General features: G+C 41.1%; 1 protein-coding gene across 4 annotated transcripts in view; it reads left to right on the top strand.

Moving 5' to 3' along the window:
- The window catches only part of HHIP (hedgehog interacting protein), a 106,666-nt gene that overhangs the window by 49,380 nt on the left and 38,961 nt on the right, over window positions 1–18,325 (top strand). The gene's annotated exons all lie outside the window — the stretch shown is intronic.

Genomic DNA, 18,325 nt, shown 5'->3' with positions numbered 1-18,325 from the left:
ATTTCACATTGCTTGAATCTGTGATACCCACTACCCAGACCTATAGATGCGACATAAAAGACTATATGTTGGGCCGGCGCCGCGGCTCACTAGGCTAATCCTCCGCCTTGCGGCGCCGGCACACCGGGTTCTAGTCCCGGTCGGGGCACCGATCCTGTCCCGGTTGCCCCTCTTCCAGGCCAGCTCTCTGCTGTGGCCAGGGAGTGCAGTGGAGGATGGCCCAAGTCCTTGGGCCCTGCACCCCATGGGAGACCAGGAGAAGCACCTGGCTCCTGGCTTCAGATCAGCGCGGTGCGCCGGCCGCAGCGCACTGGCCACGGCGGCCATTGGAGGGTGAACCAATGGCAAAGGAAGACCTTTCTCTCCGTCTCTCTCTCTCTCACTATCCACTCTGCCTGTCAAAAAAAAAAAAATTGTAATTGATAGTAGTTTCACATATGTCCACTCTGCCTGTCAAAAAAAAAAAAGACTATATGTTATATCTGAAAATATTTGTGCAAAAGCACAATAAAGGAGTCTAATGATCTTGCTAACATATCTATCCATAATATGGTTGATGAATTTCTGCTTCTGTATTTTTGCTTCTTGAACGACTTGATGATTCTTGAAATACCATACCTATGTAATTTCTGCTAATGGATTTGTGGTTATATATTCTTTTTTAAAATATTCACATACAATGAATATAGATACAAATACAGTAGCTTTGCTTATATAATTAAGCTTCTATAAATTTAAATTTCATATAGAAGAGATGAAATGCCTTTTTAAATTACTCCCTTTGATTTCAAATAATTCCAGTCATCCATTGAAACAAGCAGCTTTATTGCAATTGCCACATGTGAGAAGGCAAAGAACCATCAATAAGGTACCTTCCGAGGCCCTCACCCTGAAGTCACTTTGTCACATATGCCATCAAATGAAGGGGAAGAATTGTCTCAAGCAGTTCCTCCTTCCATATAGTTAAGGAGAGCACTCCTCTTTTTTTGTTTTTTTAAAAGATGTATCATTATTGGGTATTTCTTTTTTAAGATTTATTTATTTATTTGAAAGGCAGAGTTACAGAGAGGAAGAGGCAAAGAGAGAGAGAGGTCTTCCATCCACTGGTTCACTCTCCAGATGGCTGCAATGGCCGGAGTGGTGCCAATCTAAAGCCAGAAGCCAGGAGCCAGGAGCGTCTTCCGGTCTCCCAGGCAGATGCAGGGCCCAAAGACTTGAACCGTTTTCTACTGCTGTCCCAGGCCATACCAGAGAGCTGGATCAGAAGTGGAGCAGCCAGGACTAGAACCAGCACCCATATGGGATGCTGGCACTGAAGACCAGGGCTTTAACCCGCTGTGCCACAGCGCCAGCCCAGCTCTCCTCTTGCCCACTGTCCTGAACACGAACACCTAGCCTATCCCAGCCCCCAGCCCTTAGCCCCATCTCAAAGAAGAAAAGGGTTGGGCCGGCGCCACGGATCAATAGGCTAATCCTCCACCTGCGGCGCCAGCACACCGGGTTCTAGTCCAGGTCGGGGCACCGGATTCTGTCAGGCGCCCCTCTTCCAGGCCAGCTCTCTGCTGTGGCCTGGGAGTGCAGTGGAAGATGGCCCAAGTGCTTGGGCCCTGCACCGGCATGGGAGACCAGGAGAAGCACCTGGCTCCTGGTTTCAGATCAGAGCGGTGTGCCGGCCGCAGCAGCCATGGCGGGGGGGGGGGGGGGTGTGTGAACCAATGGCAAAGGAAGACCTTTTCTCTGTCTCTTTCTCTCACTGTCCACCCTGCCTGAAAAAAAAAAAAAAAAGAAAAAAGAAAAGGGTTGAATAGTGAGCAACTCATATGTGCTAGCTAAGGGGCTAGTAAGTTTAAATTTTTGTTTTTAATTTTTAAATTTATTTTGTTTATTTGAAAGGTAGAGTGACACACACACACACAGAAGGAGGGGAGAATATCTTCCATCTGGTGGTTCACTCCCTAAATGGCCACAATGGCAGGAGCTGGATCAGGCTGAAGCCAGGAGCCTGGAACTCTAGCCGTATCTCCCATGTGATTGACAGGGACCCCACGTACTTGGGCCATCTTCCACTGCTTTTCTAGGTGCATTATGAGGGAGCTGGATCGAAAGCAGAGCTTCTGTGTTTTCTACTTTAAAAAAGTACCTTATGAAGGAGAAGTTACAATGCCTTTGCTGTATCAAAAAAAAAAATGCTTAGGAGCATTGCATTATTTCCCCCAAGTCAAAGAGCCTGTAAGTCACAAAGCAAGGACTCAAACCCAGCTCCTTCATTGTAAAACCCACATTCTTTCCACTGAATACACCTCCGTCCCCATCACCTGAAATTCTGCCCCGAGAGCACCAGCGTATGTTTGTATTCTTCCTTCATGTTGCCATTTCTCTGAAGAATCACACTCACGTCCATCAGGTGCCTCTCTGGGAGATGCTGTTCGGCTCTCCCTGGAACTTTCCTTTCTCCCTGGCTCCTTCTCGTCCTCGAGGTCCCACCTTGAATATCCATCTCAGAGAGCTCTTTCCTGATTCCCCCTGATGTTCTTTTCCAAAACACCTTGTACTTCTGTGTATGATCCTCCCCAAAACTGAATGTCTACTTTCAGCCATGCTTTTCAAAACCTCTTTCCTCAAGTCAAATCCAATAGTCCAGGTCACAGCATTTGGTAATAATGACTGACTTTTACTGGGCACCAGCAGTGTGTCAGGGACCATTCTCCAGTCTCTCCAGGAACCAGCTCACAACAACCCGTGTGATGGAAAAGGCCCCTCTTTAGGTGATAAAACTGAGGCATTGAGAGGCTAAGAAACTTGCCCCTGGAATGTCAAAAAGCTCACAGTAGAGGAATCACGTTGCAAACCTAGGGAGTCTAAAACCTGGAGCACATATACTCCTCCAGGCTGTGCCCCGAATGAATGGGAATTTGCTGCCCAGTGAACGGGAGCTCCTGGTTTTCTATGGCTGAGGGAATGGCTGGATTCTGGGAGCAGAATCTGTGCAGTGGTGAGGATAAACGTTCATAACGTTACAGGTGTTGAAAAGAGTGGGGGCTGGCAGTCTGGAAGGTGGAGCCACTATAAACACTTCATTTGCTCTATGATTTAGAACCAGGAACTTGTCTTGCTTGGTGGTTCTGGGGATCAGAACAGGAAGCATTAATTTGCCATCACTTTTGTGCAACTTGCTACAGGAGTTGAATTATGAGTGTACTAGAAAAACTCTGGTCTGTCTTTCACGGCTTAGCTCTTCCCTCCATTAACTATGAATACGGTCTCCTGCAGTTTGAATTTTGAAAGTTCCCCCAGGGGCCAGCACCATGGCTCACTTGGCTGATCCTCCACCTGCAGTGCTGGCATCCCATATGGGCACCAGTTCTAGTCACGGTTGCTCCTCTTCCAGTCCAGCTCTCTGCTGTGGCCCAGGAAGGCAGTGGAGGATGGCCCAAGTGCTTGGGCCCTGCACCCCATGGGAGACCAGGAAGAAGCACCTGGCTCCTGGCTTCAGATCGGCGCAGTGCCAGCCGTGGTGGCCACTTGTGGAGTGAACCATCGGAAGGAAGACCTTTCTCTCTATCTCACTGTCTGTAACTACCTGTCAAATAAATAAAAAAAATTTTTAAAAGTTCCCCCAAATTCTGCCTTTGGCCCAAAATTGTGTTGTCCCAAGATATTTCAAGTAAATGTTCTCTTACATTAAGAATGCTGGGAAAAAGATTCTTTCCTCTGAAGACTGTGCTCCTGCTGGTGAAGGTGAACAGCTGCACACTGTCCTTAAAATAAGTCCTCATGTACTTAAGGGAGGTCATGTGTGCTCCTCAGAGCTGCGGCTTTTTCCATTTCTGTTGGGAGCTAGAAACCCTCCCTTTCATCTTACTTGGTAAACCCTATTCTGATTTTATGATCATTTTCCTATCTTTAGAATGGACTCAGTCTAGATTTCTCAGATGTCATCTCCACCCGTATTCCATCTTCAGGGAATAGCATCTCGCTTTCTTAATCATCGAAAGCATGGAACTGCAAGTTTTTATATTTTCAGTTGTTCCACAATTTAATATTATCTTATTCACAAGTATATGGTAATTGCTTTATTCAGAGTTAGTATAAATGTGTAAAATATCAACTATGAACCAGTTGTATCTGAGGCGTAGCAAATACTTATTTTCTAGATGCTTATTTGTAACTCAGGATATTTTAGAATGAGTGATTTTTTTCATGTAAAAATGAATGTTTAGGTTGATTATATTTCAGTTGTTTAGCCTTGCTGCTAAAAATCTCCATTTGATCATTTTATAAAGTAAGGCCTAATGAAAACATCAAAGATTCAAAGAATCAGATTTTGCTACTTTGGTAAATTGCAAGTTTAATTGACATGTAAATCATGAAAATACAAACTTTGCTCAGAAAATAATTTTAAAAGTCCCATAGTTTTTATATGACCTTGAAGTTCCAGCAATCTATTGCGTAACTTTTCAAGAGAAGTCACATGGAGGAAACCTCATATTTCCTTAAATTTATTAGTGCTCCTTGGTGGTCTAAACTGCTGGGGTTTTTTCAAGGTTTCTCTTCAAAGCAATAATCTTACTTAATTGCTTAATGTTTGCTCTCATATAAGTCAATTTGAGTTCTTATTTGAGTAACAATAGGAAATATATAATGGGCAAGAGTAGTGAATCATGACTAGGAAATTCAAGTATACCCGTGTTATATTTCTATGTAATGATGTGGAGAGAATGCTTTTAGCTGCATGACCACCATATTAGCCACACATCATAAAAAACAAACTTTATAAAAGCAAGAGGTCAAATTCATTTAGAACAATTGTGTGCCCTTTGTTACAGCTAAGCATTTATCTTTCATATTTTTTTTTTTTGAGAGGGCCCTGGTTCTCCCTCTTTCTAACAGGAGAAAAATGAGTTTTTGAACTTCAAAGGCATAAATCACATGTAAATATGAAGGAAGCATATTCTGTATTCCTTCATTTACTGTCTTAAACAAAATGAACAGATTTAAGTCTAAGAGACTTTAGCTTTAAAATGGGAATTAAAATCATATAAGTCTATTTTGTTTTATTAATTTTTAATATAAAAATTTGCTATTTCTAAAACTTCTGTAAAATTAACCCTTACCACTAAAGTTAATATGTAGTACTTACGTTTGTTGTACGATTGCTTTTAACAAAATATGAAAAATTCTTTGCCTTTATTAAGGACAAAGTCAATCTAAAATATTTTCAAGTCACAAGGCAATAGGACACTTCTTATTTATTAAATCAGTTATAAGGAGTTCTGAAGAAGTTAATGTGTTTTCTAAATTGTTTTCCTTGTATCAAAGGAATTATTTGCTTTTCTAAAAAGACTTGCTCAATATTTGTTGATTTAATAATTTTTCAAACTATTTATGTTTTAAGAATGGTCCTAAGAGACCTTTCTCTCTGTCTCTCTCTCACTAACTCCGCCTGTCAAATTAAAATAAATAAATAAATAATGGTCCTAAGAAAAACAATCCTGAGAGAGTAGAGAAGGAAAAATTGAACCTCTCCAATCATAAACAAGTTTTATTTCTTTGTCTCGGTAGTACCATCTGATCTTTGATATATATGTATGTGTAGGTAGATAGACAAATACTTTTTTTTGAAAGACACAGACTAAGAGACAGATAGACACAGGGAGATCCTATCCACTGGTTCACTCCCTAAATGCCCACAACAGCCAGGGAAGTCAGGATCCAGCTATTCACTCAGTTTGGGTCCCCTGCTGCCTCCCAAGGTGTGCATTGGCAGAAAGCAGGAATCAGGAGTGGAGCTGAGACTCCAGCCCGGGCACTCTGATATGGCGTAAGGGCATCCCAGTCATCAGCTTAACTGCTTGGCCAAACATCTGCCCTCATATCTGTATTTTTAATGGACGTGCATTTATTCACATACCCCTTAAACGGCCTTATATTCTTCCTTAATTTATAATTGAATACCTAAATGCAGTATCTTTTTGCTTATGTATTTCATATCAGTCAATGTTTCCCTGAAAATATTTTCACAGCTATTTGCTGATATTAAAAAATGCCTGTTTTTCTCTCATAAGTCTAGGAAGTGTATTTAACATAGGGCTTGCTTTTGCTGTGGAGGAAATATCATTGTGATTTGCTATAAGTATTATTAGATTATGCACAAATATTGAAGTTGACTTGTTTTTCCCATTCCTTATCTTTGTTTACTAAATAAACCACTTTGTTTAACTTTAGTGTATTTAAAAACTCTCTATATAATTTTCTGGCTGAAAATAAAAACCACTCTCTTCCTACCATGGCCTAGTATGTATATTTCAGCTCCAGTCTATTAAATCAGATTGCTTCAAGCCTTGCAAATCAATAATAAACCACTGGTATCAGACAGCACTTCAATTTCCTGAAAAGATATACACAGATACTTATCAAAAGTATGTGGTGAGCCTGGTGCTAAATATAAGAATAAATATGGCTTTTCATGCCTGCAATTTTCTGAAGTCCATGAGCTCTTTGAATGGCAGGCAGCAAGATAATACTTCCCCTACATACTGGAAAGTGCATTCCTCATCGGATTAAAATGTAGGACTTTGCATTCTCTACGTCAAAATCACATTCCCGTCTTCAACATTTTATTATTTCGTTGGCCAATTAAATGAGAAGATAGTTCTAACCTCTCTGTCCGCTGTCATGGCCATATCTTGAGTTCAAGTAGCACATTGGAAATGCCCAAGTGATTTTTACATTCATTGTCTTCTTTGAGTAACCTTAACAGAGAGTCAAGAATTTACTAAGGAATTTTCATTTAGCTCTCCCTCCTCCTACATAATCACATAAATCCCATGAGAGGATCTTTCATTGTTCTGCTCCGGTTTTTGGTGGCATATTGCTTTTTATGTATGCTACGTCTACAAATCCAGGAAGAACTGTCTCTTCCTTCATGTTTAATGATTTCATTATTATAAACCTTTGCTTAATTCACAATATTTGTGAAACTTTGATAAAATTTCGGACAGAAGGAGTGCAATAATGGGGGGAGGAAATAAAAGTGGCGTGGGAGAGAAGTTCTCCGCAGGGCTCTTCCCACACTCAGCGGAGCGGCTTGTGCGAATCTCTTCCCACCACGGCACCACGGATGGCACCAAGTCACCCATTTGAGAGGCCACAGGAGTTTCCACACATCAGGGCTTGTCTTTTCTCAGTCCATTTGCCAACACGATACTGCCGTAAAGCCTTCATTCACTTTTGCGTTAAGATAACTGAGATGGAGGCTTCATTGCATCCCATGTCAGGTAAAATTACTGGGACAGTTAAGTGAAGCTCACGTAGATGTTACAAGAACTAAGATGTCAGCTTGATTTTATTCCCTCCCTGTAGAACTTCAGACACTTAAGTGGCACTTGCAGAACTGCCTCAGGTCGTGAGCTATGGAATGCTGATGAAGTTCATTTCTTCATGTAGGAGCCATTGACTGGAGCGTTGTAACATCATAGTTCACATAATCTGACCTCCAGTCACAGACAGTACCTGCTTCGCTACTTCTAAGTGTGCATTCGCGACGTTACTCAATCTTTCTATGCTGCCATTTCCTTGTCCAGAAAATAAGGATAACATTGAAATATGAGGGTACTTCAGAAAGTTCACAGAAAATATAATCCAAAGGTAAGTTTGTTGTACTGCAAAGACATTGAAATCCATGCATATGTGGGGTCTTGAAAAAATGTTTATGGAAAGTACATATTATGAAAACATTACACCTGGATTTCAAAATGTTTTGCATGACAATAGACTGTTTTTAACTCCAGTTTTCAGAACTTTTTGAAGTACTCTCATGATGTTCTGCTCTAGAGTTGTTATAGAATTAAAATAATCCTTGCAAGTCACTTGGTACAGTGTTTGGACATAGTGAGGGCTCAGTACAATCCCTTGTATGAATGACCAGGCTCCCACTGGAGGTGAGCCCTGCGGACACACACGGTCTGGTGCAGCACTGTTCTGGTTCCCAATGTATGTACCTCGTGTGTTGTGTGCAACAAGGTCATTGCCAATGTTTTACCCTCTCGCAGTTCATTCTAGAAATGTATACTTTTCAAAATGTAAGGTCCGACAAATATTAAAACTGTAGGTTGTCATAGAACAGTTTAGTGGCATTATAAAGTTTTAATGGTCTCTTCTCATTTTTTATTCCCATGAATATTCTTACAGTTTTCGTTAAACCTTTGTTAATTTATTTTCATTGAGTCTAAAGCTCAGAATAAGACTCTTGCTTTCTCTAAATGTCGCCAACATCTCTGTAAATTTTGCGTCTTCAAAAAGGTGTTAGTGCTAGGATTTAGGTTTTGAGAACAGTTTATGCTTTTTGTAGGCTTGTTATTTTGTTACTTTATTATTTCAAACAGATTTTATTGAAGTGTTTTGTCTTTTAGAGATGTTTTGGAAAACTGGACATTGGAATACCACAGATATTACTAACATTTTACACAGACTAAGCCAGATAGTCCCTAGCGTTCAAATTACCTTTTATTTATTTATTTATTAAACTAGAAAGCACAAGAGTTGTTGCCTGGTACTTTTTTTTTTTGACAGGCAGAGTGGACTGTGAGAGAGAGAGACAGGGAGAAAGGTCTTCCTTTGCCATTGGTTTACCCTCCAATGGCTGCTGCAGCTGGCCCACCGTGCTGATCTGAAGCCAGGAGCCAGGTACTTTTCCTGGTCTCTGATGTGGGTGCAGGGCCCAAGCACTTGGGCCATCCTCCACTGCACTCCCGGGCCACAGCAGAGAGCTGGCCTGGAAGAGGGGCAACCGTGACAGAATCCGGCACCCTGACCAGGACTAGAACATGGGTGCCTGCACTGCAGGCGGAGGATTAACCAATTGAGCCACGGTGCCGGCCCAAATTACCTTTTATTATGAGGAGTATTTAAAAAGTTTGTGGAAAAATCATATTATGAAAAAACTATTTCAATAGTTATTTGCAGCGAAATAAACTTCTGTTTTAATTCCAACTTTCTACAGACTCTTTTAAGCCCCCTATATTTTTAATTCCTCAAGTGTATATATATATATATTAAAATTTCTATATCAGCTGACCACACAGCCTGGACAAAGTAAAGGTACAAGTCAGTCCAATATCTCACATGCCTAAGGTATCGAGTGTCACAGTTCAAGCTGGTAGGAAGCCCAGGGAGAAAATAGAAATATGGACAGAATAAATATAATTCCTCTTGGCAAATATAAATTTGATATAAAATAAATAAGGTACATAGGTAAATAAAAAGCATGAGTAATACTTTTTAAGTATAAGCTGAATATGTATATACAGTTCCCCCATAGGCAAGAGATATCAAAAGAACATTAGTGGATGCAATAAGAAAGTGCTATGGAGCTGGGAATTCTAGAAAGTAACCACTTCCAATGCCTGTGCTCTGAGCAGACTTAACTAAAACATAATATGACCTATTTATTCTGTTTATGTTTAAAGAGAGTGGGGAAGGGAATTGCTGAGGAAAGCTGTTGTGGCTCTCTCTGCACTTGCTACCTACAGAAAGAGTTTAGAATCCTAAACACAGGACCTGGGGTAATTGCTATACGCCAGGGATTATATATCCCCCGAGACACTTCCCAGAAACTGAATTGCTGTTAGCTTCTAGCAGATCTGCAACCTCGTTAGGAGCAGGACAGATCTGTCAGATGACAGTGATGGAGGTGAGCTTACCTCCCACCAGCACTTGGAGGTTAGATATACTTTCTTGGAGAACTGGAACCTTGAGGAAATATGATGAAGCAGAAGAAGAGATCAATTCAGACTCGGAGTTCAACCAGTTGGAGTAAATTAAAGACACACCCAGAAGAACAATCCAATCTGGAAACACAGTAGACATTTTAAAAGAACGGGGAGAGGAGCAGGTGTTTGGTACAACAGTTAAGCCACTGCATGGGACACCCACATCCCATGTTGGAGTGCCTCTGTTCAAGTCCTGTTTCTGCTCACTATGCCAGCTTCTTGCTAATGTGCATCCCGAGAGGAAGAGGGTGGTTGGGTCCGTGTCATCCATATGGGACAATCTGATGGGGTTCCTGGCTCTCAGGTTCCTGGCCCCAGCCATTGGCAGGTATTCAGGGAATAAATCAGCAAGTGAGAGATCTCTCTCCCCTCCCCCTGTGTGTGTGTGTCTACTTCTCAAATAAACAAAATAGCTTTATATATTTATTTTTTTTGAAAGCTGGAGTCACAGTGAGGCAGAGACCGAGAGAGAGAGAGAGAGAGAGAGAGAGAGAGAGAGAGAGAGAGAGGTCTTCCATCTGCTGGTTCACTCCCAATTGTCCACAATGGCCAGAGCTGAAGCCAGGAGCCAGGAGCCAGGAACTTCCTCTGGGTCTTCCCATGTGAATGGACCATCTTCCACTACTTTCCTAGGCCATTAGCAGAGAGCTGGATCAGAAGTGGAACAGCCAGGACTTGAACCCGCACCCATAAGGGATGTGGGTCCTGCAGTGGCATTACTCTGTCACAGTGCTGGCCCGGCTATGTATTTTAAAGGGTGCAAAATGGTACTAAAAGTGATAAGGTCCTCAGTATGTTGTGACTGGTTTCATACTCCGAGAACAGTGAACATAAGGAAAACTAAGAGTGAATAACAAAATAACACAAGACATTTTATGTCTCTCAAACTTAAGTATGGGGGGGAAATGTTAAATTCTAGATAGACTACCAAATGATTCCAAGTATTCTTTGACTTCTGACTTTTACTTCTTTGGTAGACCTTGACCAAAAGCAAGTGGCCTAACAAACCTCTCATGCTCGTTCTGGTGAGTTTTCTGACACCAAATAGAGGTTGTTTATTTTTTTTTCCCCCACACCAACCAGTTTTGCTTCATTATCCCATGTCCAGCAACAAACAGACCCCACAGGTTAAGAGTTCATGCCCACAGGACGGCCTCCACTTCAGATGTCAGCCATAAATGGGGTATCCAGGCTACTCCTGCTTCTGTTCTTTCCCATGAACCCCCCACTCTGGCTTGGTAATTCACCAAGATGACTCAACACAGGGAAACACTTCCCTTGCTGTCACTGGTTTATTACAAAGAATGCAACTACTCAGGAACAGCTAAGTAGGTCCCTAGTGCAAGATTTGAGGTGGTGATGCATGGATCTCTCATACCTTCTCTGGATGTTCCACTGTTTTGTAACCTCATTTTAGGCAGTTTTATGAAGGTTTTATTGCATAGATCTGATTGATTAAATCGCTGCCCATTGGTACTTGAATTTGACCTTCAACCACTCTCCCTCTCTTGGGAGCAGAGGTGACAAAGAATCCAATTTTCTATAATGGTATGATTGATTCCTGTAGTATCAGGTCCCGTCATCCTGAAGCTTCTAGGTGCTCACTAGCTGTTAGCTCATTAGCATAAATTCAGATGTGGTTGGAAGGGACTCTTTATGAAGAAAAAAGACACTCCTACCACTCAGCAGATTTTAAGAGTTTTAGGAGCTCTGCTAGGAACTGGAGACAAAGAGAAAATACATCATTTGTTACAGCACAGAACCAAATCATGCAGCCCTTTCCATAAGCTAACTCAGAATCCTAGTGACTCCGGAGACCAAATTAGACTTTTAGAACTATTTAAAAACAATGAGTTTTTATCTCTTCCAGGAGTTGTGAAGATATCAATTCTATACGTTGTTTCAGAATTTTTTAACACAGCAAAATAATAACCAGTTTAATGAGCTTTAAATGCAAAGATCACACTCCGGTTAGTAAAAATGCTTTCTCAACATTTAGTTTTATCTTCTCTGCCTTTTTAATGCCCATGTGATTAATATAAAAGTTTTGTTCTTGATTGAATTCACATGACCATTTTCTCACATGACTATATTTTGACCATATTTTTCACAGATGATATCCTTCCTCTTCTCCCCTTGCGTCCTCCTCCTTGATTCTAAAGGACACTTTCAACTTCATTCTGAACAGTGTTAGTTCTTCTTTCAATACTGTCAGCCTAGATAAAGAGCTTGGTGTGACAGAGCTTTCCTTGGGTACCTGTATCTCCTTGTGAAATTATTTATTTATTTATTTTTTAAAGATTTATTTATATATTTGAAAGGCAGAGTTACAGAGAGGCAGAGAAGAGAGAGAGAGAGAGAGAGGTCTTCCACCTGCTGGTTCACTCCCTAGATGACTGCAGTGGCTGGAGCTGCACCAATCCGAAACCATGAGCTTCTTCCAGGTCTCCCACATGGGTGCAGGGGCCCAAGGACTTGGGCCATCTTCTACTGTTTTCCCATGCCATAGCAGAGAGCTGGATCAGAAGTGCGGCAGCCAGGACTCGAACCAGCGCCCATATGGGATGCTGGCACTGCAGGCAGTGGCTTTACCTGTTATGCTACAGTGCCACCCGCTTCTTGTGAATTTATAGATGAACTTTACTACCCTCTCTTTCAGGTGCTCATGGGAGGGCATGGCCAAGAAGGATTAAGTCACGAATGCTATAAACTGGGAAAGCAAGTGAATGCATTACCCATCAGAGCCACCAGGGAGGATCTTGACTGTGCAACACATTTGTGTTAGCTGGAGAGACCTATATTGGACTCCAATCTATAGATTAGGAATAAAAACAAGAGTGTTGTTTCAAGCCATAAAATTTGTGGTTTGAAATTTACAGCAATAGTAAAAAAAAAAAGTGAATACAATCTTGTTTTGTGTCTGAAAAACTTATTTCTGAATAGCCAAAGTTCCCAGTCTAAGAGAAAGCAAAAGTTTGTACATAGAAGGATCCATGTTAGTCTCCAAGTTTTATGATGTATAGACAGGTGAATGACAGGAGATAGGAACACCTGCCATGTAATCAATCACTCTACGTTATGGAGGGATGAAAATCCCACCTCTCCCACCTGCTATGCTGTGGTTGTGACTTGTCCCCCAAATGTTCATAGGCTGGAGACTTGTTCCCCAGTGTGGTCATGTTGAGGGGTGATGGTACCTTTAAGAGCTAGACTTAGTAGTAGGTCATTAGGTCACGGTGGCTCTACTCTCACAAATAATGTCTTGAGGAAGTAAACAGGTTTCTTGGGACTGGATCATTTCCAGCAAGAGTGGGTTATTATATGCCAGGCTAGCACCTCTCCTGAATTCCTCTTCTGCCATCATGATGCTGTCCGCTATGACACCCTAACCAGAGCCAAATAGATATTGGCTCCATGTTCTTCAGTCTCCAGAACTGTAAGGGAAATTAACCTCTCCTCATTGTAAAATACCCAGTCTTGAGTATTCATGATAGCAACAGGAAAAAAAAAAAAAAAAACACCAACACCACTGTGTTACTATAATTTTTTCAGTATTATAAGACCAAATGTTTTACTAGAGGCATTCATTCAGATGAATTAGAAGATAATCTTACTACTTGCAGAAACTGCCCAATTTTTTATGTAGTTTGGCTTTCAATAAACAAACATTTTCTTTTCCTTATCAAGGTTTAGAGTGGAGAAACCTCAGGTACCAATGCCTGAATTGATCTCTGTGTCAAAAGTTACCCAGAATATTTATTTATTCTAATACTTGTTCATTGGCCATGCATATTTCAAATAATATAGTACTTTTAATGCCTTCTCAAAAATCAGCATGATAGGCCGGCGCCGCGGCTCACTAGGCTAATCTTCCGCCTGTGGCGCCAACACCCTGGGTTCTAGTCCCAGTCGGGGCGCCGGATTCTGTCCCAGTTGCTCCTCTTCCAGTCCAAATCTCTGCAGTGGCCCTGGGAAGGCAGTGGAGGATGGCCCAGGTCCTTGGGCCCTGCACCTGCATGGGAGACCAGGAGGAAGCACCTGGCTCCTGGCTTCGGATCAGCACAGTGCCAGCCATAGCAGCCATTTGGTGGGGTGAACCAACGGAAGGAAGACCTTTCTCTCTGTCTCTCTCTCTCTCACTGTCTAACTCCGCCTGTCAAATAAAAAAATCAGCATGATAAAGAAGTATGGTGGTGCTGAAACACTTGAAAACTAGACTTTGCTATGTATGTATGTTCAAGCACCCTGAAGGCAAGGATTTATTCTTAACCGATTGTCTCATCCCTACTGCTGAGCACTGTGCCCAATGTGGTAGATAGTCAACAAATATTTGCCGAAGAAATGTTAAGTAAAAAAGACTTTTTTGACAATGCAGTAAGTATCTTGAACTTGGCCACACATTAGGTTCATTGCGCTCTCAATACCTGTGGGCCATGAACTTGAAGTCAGTCACTTGCTAAAAAGTCACTAAGAAAAACTGTGCACAAATGATGAATGGTGCTACCAGTCCTGTTTCCTAAAACATGCCAGTTACCAGTTCCTGAAAGAGATTAAAAGAATGGTGGGTGCTGTACATAGCAGATTAAGCTGCCATTTGGGATACCCCTGTTCCATCTCAGTGTACCTGGGATAGAGTCCCACCTCTGCTTCCAGTCCAGCTTCTTGCTAATGCACCTCTAGGCAGCAGGTAATGGCCCAAGTACTTGGGTTCCTTCCACCATGTAGGAGACCCTGATTGAGTTCCTGGCTCCTAGCTTCTGCCTGGCTGAGACCTGGCTATTGCTGCTATTTGGGGAGTAAACCAGCAGATGGAAGATCTCTCTCTCTGTCTCTCTCTGTCATTCTGTCTGTCTCAATCACTCTACTTTTCAAATAAATTTTAAAATATAAGTAAAAAAGATTAAGGCAAACTTAAATCAGGACTCTGGAAAAAAATTTACATTAACCATTATGAAAAGATAAGGATTTAAAAAATAATATCACAATAAACAATATGCTCCACTTATTCTTTTAAAAGAATAAAAATATTTTACTTACATTGTTTTATGATTACCTTTCTTTTTCAGATAAATAGTTCATATTATTCAAAAAACGAGAAGTAGTGTTAGTTAATTGGTTAGAACTTTGATCTGATCGCATGTATCCCAAGCTGCAGGAGTAGATCTGATCTTGTTCTTACACTAAAGTCATCAGTACTCTTGGTATTGAGATTTATCTCTTGGCTCTGGACCCAGTGAAATTGCTCCTAAAAGCTGAATAGTAACTGGAATGGTAGATAGTTAGCTGCTTATTAAAAGGGCCTGTAGAAGGTTTTATGACTTACTCTGAAACAGGTCCATGTGAAGGTTCCATATGTGTAGGGACATTGTTTTCAAACTGTTGGACAATCTGATTGTGAGCAGTTGTTTGTGCCTGGGATAGGAGGGTCCAGAAGTTAATGCCATATTCAGCGGACTGAGCACTGGGGTCTCATGGGAGCCTATGGTGCTTGGGTGAGGCTCCAGGCAGCAGTACCCAGACAGAAGAAACCTCAAGCATCATTGATGAATTATTTCTTGCCCATTTGGCTTCAGTTTAGTTCTAGCAATTCTGTGTATTCCCAGAAGCACAACATGCACACCAAGTGCTCAGTATGAATAATGCAATACAACATGTGATATGAATAATTAGACACATCCCTGCTTTTCACATGGGCAAGGATAAACATTTCAGACATCGGTTAACAGTTCTCTAACGCTTAATGTTAAAGGTCAATGTCTTCTTGAAAGGCGTGGCTTTCTGGATCACGAATCTTCCATTTGCCCTTCTATTAATGTGTTTTTCTCCCTTTTTAGCCAGTTTGGCTCAACTGATCACTGGAGGCACATTCGCCCCAGATGCTCCCTAGAATCAGTTCACTAATTTGACATTTCTGGAAGGAGTGCGTGATTTTGATTCCATACACTGTGAGCCATGAAGCCACACATAATGAAGGGATAGGACGGGAAGGAGTCCGAAGCACAAGAGTCAGTGACATTGGCACAAGAACTCTGCTGATTCTGCGGAGCCTCTAACGCCGCGTTATTGGATTTTGAACCAGAGTGAGCAGAAGGGAACCTTTGGAATCGGGGTGCAGAATGAGCCCATTAGCAAAGTCAGAGCTGAGATAACAGGAAGGCAAACAGGAGCCTGGGAGGTCCGGTCTGCGGGCCAGTCCGTGCTCCAAGCTCTCATGTTCAGGCTCCCAGGCTGGGACGGTGGCCTGGTGAAGACTTGAGTTAAAGCAACCTTAGAAGGCCTGGGGACCTTAAATGTCTGGTCATGTTTCTGATGGTGTGGCCTCTAACTGACCCTGGTCCAAAGTTAACTCTTCGAATGCCCAATCATACATTTCTCCATATAGATCTTGAAAAATGATCCGGACCTCAGAGATAGGTTTGTGTTTGAGAGTTAAGTCATGATTTGGCAGCAACATATTTTAATTAAATAGACAACATAACTCTGAAGGCCAGTTCAAGTGAAATGTGAGTCTATCAATACTTTGATCTCCTGGCGCAGCAGGAGTATATCTGTCCCTCTTACTCTCTGAACACTGGTGTATAAATTTAATAGTTAGTTTTGAGAGGCAGTCTAGGATATTTGCATAATGCATTAAATATTTTTGTCAGTATAATTATGAAAGTATTTCTCTGAAATGACTTAATTAAGTTCCTGAACCAACCAGAGAGCATTGCTTTACATCTGGAAGTTGGGTTAAAAAAAAAAGGAGATCATATATTAATTAAATATAAAAAATAACTTAAAAATTATAATATTAACCACATTTTAAAAATTGCTTTTTGGTGGCTTTTTCCCCATCATTCACATGTTTCATCCTGTTTCCATATTTGGCACTTTAGTAAATGTCAACAATCTTCCAAATCATTCATGTGCTACGTATATCTCTGAAGTGAACAATTGTCTTTTATCACTTGTAGTTTTGTTTAAATCTCTTTTCCCATCTGTTTTTCTACATTGCATTAATTCTATGTTTCTCTTCCTGAAAGCAACCAGCACAGTTTTAAGCCATGTTGCTATCCAGCTCAAATTGTATTTCTGATGATCTGATTGAAAACTACAAAGACTGACTTTCAACAAAAGCTTCTTATTGTGGAACACAAACATGTGTGAAGTGGGCATGCAGGACTTAACCTGCACTCACAGCTTTAGAGGGCAATATATTCAGGAGAGGAATTAATCACAAACTAGATCCCAATCCTGGACTCCTTGTAGAATCCGTTAAAGAGGTTTCAATGTGCAGTGGCTTCTTGACAATCAAATCTTAGTTACACCACATCCCAGCTTCCAACGTCTTATAAGAAAGCCAAGAGATACTTACTTAACGAAGATAGAAGAAAAACAGTTACATCAAGCCAATATTAAAACCATCATAACAAGATAATCCAAAATACAAAAGCTCATTCATAAATCATAGTCATTGGAGTCTCACCCTTATGACTAAAATTAAAATTAAGCGTATTGTGATGTGCGAAAAGGTTGACTTTTTGACACAGGAGTAATAATTCATGAACTATCTGGGCTATCTGCAACCACTTTATTATTTACACACTCTCAAAGTTTGGATGTTTCCACATTGGATGGTATATATCTAAAAGCAAGTTAGGTTAAGCCAGGAAACAAATCAAACAATGTTTATTAAAAGCGAACTTCCATGCCTAAAACTTTTAAATCTCAAATCCATGTGGAATACTAACTACAAACAGTTCTCTGCTCGTAACACATGCTCTTCTATGGGATAAAAACACGAGATTTCTTCCATCACCAATCATGACCTTGTGAAGAAGTGGCAGTGTTAGTTTTGTTTTTGTTTTTGTTTTTTTAATTTTCCCCTTCTTCTAACACGTCAGAAGGCCTCACTTCTCAGAGCTTTCTGCCCTCAGAGATGTGGTGGTATCTGACAGAATAAAGGAGGTGAGGTACTATGGGCTGTTGCAGTATTCAGTGTCTGTGTCGTGATTGTCACCGCTGTGGGTAACTCATCAGACTCCAGAGAAAGTGTTCGCCGGCTTGCTACAATACAAACATTAAGTCTCATCTAGATAATTTTACATACTTTGATTTCATGATAGAAATTCCTAGACTACTTCTGGGATAAAACATACTGAGACCATATTGAATTTCAACAGGCTGAATTAGTAGAAAATAAAGATAAAATGCCTTTCTATTTAAGAACATGATGATGTTTTAATTGTTATAGCATTTGGCATGTCTAATGTATACAATCCTTGACATTCATATAATAACAAAAGAAAGTTGTTTGGGATTTTTCTTTTATTTCCTAGTGTCCGCTTTCCCCTCTAGTGCTTCTCCCACCCCTACCCCAGCCTTGGCCTGGCCCTCTCCTCTCACTTCATCATCCTTCTATAAAGAAAAACCCTAAGCAGGGAAGGGGTGAATGTAAAAATTCCTCATTTCAATATAGATAGACCAAGGCTGCCTGTTACCGTGCAGTGATGAACAGACCACCATCGTTGTGACAACTGAAGTAGATGCCTCCCGGGTAAAACAAAGGTTTA

The sequence above is a fragment of the Lepus europaeus genome, chromosome 8 (genome assembly GCF_033115175.1).
Source record: "Lepus europaeus isolate LE1 chromosome 8, mLepTim1.pri, whole genome shotgun sequence".
In the NCBI taxonomy this organism is placed as follows: Eukaryota; Metazoa; Chordata; class Mammalia; order Lagomorpha; family Leporidae; genus Lepus; species Lepus europaeus.
Note: the sequence above shows the minus strand (reverse complement) of the source record. Positions and strands in the feature narration are given on the sequence as shown.